The sequence below is a fragment of the Asparagus officinalis genome, chromosome 2 (assembly GCF_001876935.1).
Source record: "Asparagus officinalis chromosome 2, Aspof.V1, whole genome shotgun sequence".
Classification (NCBI taxonomy): Eukaryota; Viridiplantae; Streptophyta; class Magnoliopsida; order Asparagales; family Asparagaceae; genus Asparagus; species Asparagus officinalis.
Window position 1 is genome coordinate 68,671,076 of NC_033795.1, and position 4,697 is coordinate 68,675,772.

At 37.0% G+C, this 4,697-nt stretch overlaps 1 long non-coding RNA gene across 1 annotated transcript; it reads left to right on the forward strand.

The window, feature by feature from the left end:
• On the forward strand, nt 2,048-2,595 carry LOC109829587. The gene is made up of 3 exons (XR_002244082.1): nt 2,048-2,190; nt 2,288-2,497; nt 2,571-2,595. It is a non-coding gene; the product is annotated as an uncharacterized LOC109829587 (long non-coding RNA).

The following is a 4,697-nucleotide window of genomic DNA, read 5'->3' on the forward strand; positions in this document are numbered from 1 at the left end:
ATTAAAATCTAACTACAAAATAAATTGCAAAATCTAAACTACAAAATAAAATTGCAAGAATTAAATGCGAGAAAATAAATCTACTTTATAAGCATGAAATAAATCTAAGGCAAGAGGGTTCTAGCTATTTAACAAGAAAATAAAATCTAAACTACAAGCATAGAAATAAATCTACACTAATAAGCAATAAAAGAGAAAAAGAAAAGAAATGCAAACCTTCAAATAATTCTCCATCTTCATCTTCATCTTCATCATCCAACAAAGAGAAGAAGAGAAAAATTTAAAGTGGTGAAAAAATTATTATTATTAATTGCAACAAAAAGTTACAATTTTGGAAGGCCTTCTCAATTAAGAGTAGCCCTCCTCTCCAAAAGGAGTTACAAAAATTTTCACACCTCTAACCCCTCACTCTCTACCCCTATTTATAGTAAACATCAGTGAATGAGAGCCATTGGATCAAACTTGAGCCCCAAGACAAGCAAAATCAGCCATTGACGCGCGCTACAGTAATCTGGTATCGATGCAGGCATCGATGCAGGTATCGATGCCAGCATCGATGCCCACATCGATACCCACTATTTCCAAATTCTGATTTCACGGATAGCTTCGTCTCGTCGAGATAGGCGATTTTCATATATTATATGTTAAATTCCGCCTTCCGGATTAGGAGATATCGTCGTTTCTTTGTGGCCAACCATTTTGAATATGATTTCTTTTCATATTGGATTTTTGATTTTCTCCGGCTTCTACAGGCTACACGACTTGATTCTGGGCTTTTGGATAATTTGGAAATTGATTTTCCAATGTGCTTCTTTGCTTCATTTCTTCATTTAATCAATGGGTTTTTGTTGAGAGATGAGAGTTTGAGATTTATTCTTCATTAACCTGCAATTAAAAGATAAAAATAATTATTAGTGGTATATTTATTCATATAAAATAGATAATGAGGGTATAAAATTACAATAAAATGTGATTATCAATCCTCACCAAGGTTATTCTTCATTAACCTGCAATTAAAGATAAAAACAATTATTAGTAGTATATTTATTCATATAAAATAGATAATGAAGGTATAAAACTGTAATAAAATATGATTATCAGTTCCCTCGACAGGTCAGTCCTAGAACTAATGAGAGAAGAGCTGATATCCCACTTTGTTGGGATATTTTGCTTAAGGTTCTTGTTTCCTTTGTGAAACAGGAATTCCTATTGCGACCTGACTCTCTTATTGTGCTGTCGAGGTGCTGCCAAAATTTTCGCTGCGTGCAACATTCATAACCTTATTAAAGACCTTCTATAGTAATTTACATTCTCTCCTTACAAATTTTGACGAAATGATAGTACACTTGAACACACGTAAATACATATACACGTCACGTTTACATACCTAATGAGATAGAAGCCTTCCTCTGACAGTCGGTCATACACATTTGTTCTAAATTAAAATGATATATCTAGGGAGATGCTCACTTCTATTAATTTTTAAATTATAGATGCGGACAGTTCCTGACAAATCGTTCATGAGCATACCACGTGATCGAAGACATCTAGACACCCGGTACAAGGATGGGATAGAAGCTTTCTTAGCCTACTCTGACACAAATCCTCTACGGTCGCTAAGCGGGTCGATTTTCTGTCCTTGTAAGAATTGCAGGAACGGTAAAATGCTCGCTAGGAGTGACGTAAGTTTTCATCTGTCAATCAATGGATTTGATAGCTCTTATGTATTTTGGAGTCATCACGGTGAAGGCGTCCCGGTGATGCAATCAGAGGAAGAATTCACTGAAGTCAGCAATCCGACAGTTGACACGACTGATATGTTAGAAGATATTCTTGCAGCGCCGTCGGTGAGCGATGTCAACACTAATGATATGTTTCAAGATGTAGATCGATTGATGAGACTTGTTGAAGAAAATGAGTCACCGTTATACGAGGGGTGTAAGGAGTTCACAAGGCTTTCTTTTATGCTGAGGCTTATTCATATCCAAACACTCAGTGGGATGGCTGTTACACATTTTGAGAGTTCATTAGATTTGCTGATGGGAAAACGGAGTGCCTGTTGGGGCCTTTGCCAATGCTTTCAACAATTTCCTTGCCACTTTAGCCAGGAGACACGATTTCTTCAACATATTTTTGACGTGGAAATCGCAGCGGATTGATGCGCTTGTGGCTTGTTGGAGATATATATGTGTGAGTCACTTATTTTAATTTTCATCATTATTAGTTATTAGTTTATTATTATGTTTAATACACTGATTTGTATCTACTTTTTCTTTATATGTTGAAGCGATTTTTCTTTCTTGACGATAATATTTGTGCCTGGACGTACTGCTTCGGGCAAATCAATGTATCGTTCAAGAGATGGCGGTTTGAGGTAAAGAAAAAATATTTTGTCCAAATAACAGAAGATTGGGAGCGATACTGGCATCTTGACACGCGTGTGGATGGAGTAGATTTTTTTGCACTTTGCAGTTACTGGGACACGGCTGAAATTAAGGTATTATTGAAGTATATAATTTTAATTTATTGTTTGAATTTCTATATTGTTTCGAATTGACATTGTTTTGCAGGCTCAAGCTGAAATAGCAAGGAGGAATCGCAACGCGCCTCGCAATTACGAGCATCACGGGGGCTCCAGGACATTCAGCCAGCATTATCATCAATTAGAGCTTGAGGTATATAATATATTAGCTTTTACGTTGAGTATAATTTATGTGTTATAGGTTAATGATATATTTGAATAAAACAGGGAAGGGGAGATCTCAGACATTTTGCAGATCGTATTCTGACTTCCTGGAGCCCGAATTACGCCAATGAAGAGAAGAAAGCAAAGAATAAGGATCTGGCTGTAAGTAGCAGTTCATTTATATATTCAATTTCATATCAATGCATCATTATTAAGTCGACTTGCCCGGGTTGTTTTGATATATCGCAGGAAAAATTACATGCCAAGGTAGAGGAGCAATTGACTCAGTCTCAGGTCTGTTCTAACACTCCTGCCCGGCTAAGTAGAGAGGATGAGGACTCCATCATCGAGACGGTCATTGGACCTAGTAGGAAGAACAGATATCGGTGGAGAGGATCCGAGCAGAGGCCGCACGAGTCTAGTAGCACCTACGAGTCTGCAGCACCACAAGGAACACCAGGAAGCAGTTCATATCAAGACTCGATGGAGCAGCGATTAAAAGCGATTGAAGATCGCCTGTCGCAGCAAACAACATATCAGCAGGCTCTAGAGGAAGAACGGAGGCGTCGGGAGCAGATCGTATTGGAGTTCACACAATTCATGTCGACTCGGTTGAGGGGGGAGAGGTAGGGCGAGGGGGAGTGTTGTTGGTTGGTGGGTGAGGTTGGAGGATTTGTGGTGGTGTTGTGGTGTGATGTGTGGTGTTGTTTTGTGTTGTGATGGTGTTGTTTTGTGTAGTGTTGTGTTGTGATGGTGTAGTGTTGTGGTGTTGTGGTGTTGTGGTGTTGTGTTGTGATGGTGTAGTGTTGTTGTGTTGTGGTGTTGTGTTGTTGTGTTGTTGTGTTGTTGATGTTGTGGTGTTGTGTTGTAGTATATTTATATTTGTACTCTTATTAACGTTTACACACACTTGTTAACATTTGATTTATATTTACAGGCCGGGACTTCTTCACAAGGTGCAGCCGGGGGTAGTCATAATGTGGCTGGTGTTGAGGATGAGGATGATGATGATCAGGAGGATTGATTGTCCTTAATATAACTTTGAAAACAATTTCTTGTGTTGTATAAACAATACTTATTATGTACCTGTCGAGAAACTTTTATTTGCTTTTATTAAATTAAATGTGTGATATATGCGTGAGATGTGATATTTGCGTGAGATTGAAGCTTTCTTCTGCTGATTGAACAGGTTTTTAAAAATTATTATCGATATTGTACAGGGTATTTTCAATTTTCAAAATATTTTTTTAATTTCTTATTTTTAAATTTTTAGCGACGGAATTTCCGTCGCTAAAAACAATTTTAGCAACGGAAATTACGTTACTAAAGTATTATTTAGTGACGGAAAACGTGCACGAAATCACAACTGTGCATATTCCAGAAACAATAGCGACGGATTTTCCGTCGCTATTAAATTTTTAGCGACGGATTATCCGTCGCTAATAAATTTTTAGCGACGGAAAATCCGTCGCTATTTTTTTTAATTTTTTTATTATTTTAAAATAGCGACAAATTTTTTGTCGCTAATAATCCGTCGCTAATATTTAGCGACGGACTTTCCGTCGCTAAAAGTCGTTTTAGGCACCCTTATTATAGCGTCGATATTTTAGCAACGGAAATTTATTTTTTCCGTCGCTATAACTTTTAGCGACGGAAAATGGACCTATAGCGACGGATTTGTCCGTCGCTAAATGTTAAATTTCCAGCAGTGAAAGTAACAAATACAACAACATAATGCCAACCAAATTAATACAGTCATCAGCTTGCAAATTTCTAAAATCCCAAACAAAGGAGAGAACTTTCTAATAGAATATAGCAGGTGAGGAAAAAATATTACAAAAGATATGAGCAGAATATGCTCAACATGAGACTTTTAAATAGAAATTACAAGACACAGCTTAAATAAACAAGGACACAAAGTAAAAGAGCAATTAAGAGATTTTTCTAGATGGAATTGATAAAAAATTTGAAAACCCACAGAAGATTTGAGCTCTAGAACCATAATTTGGGA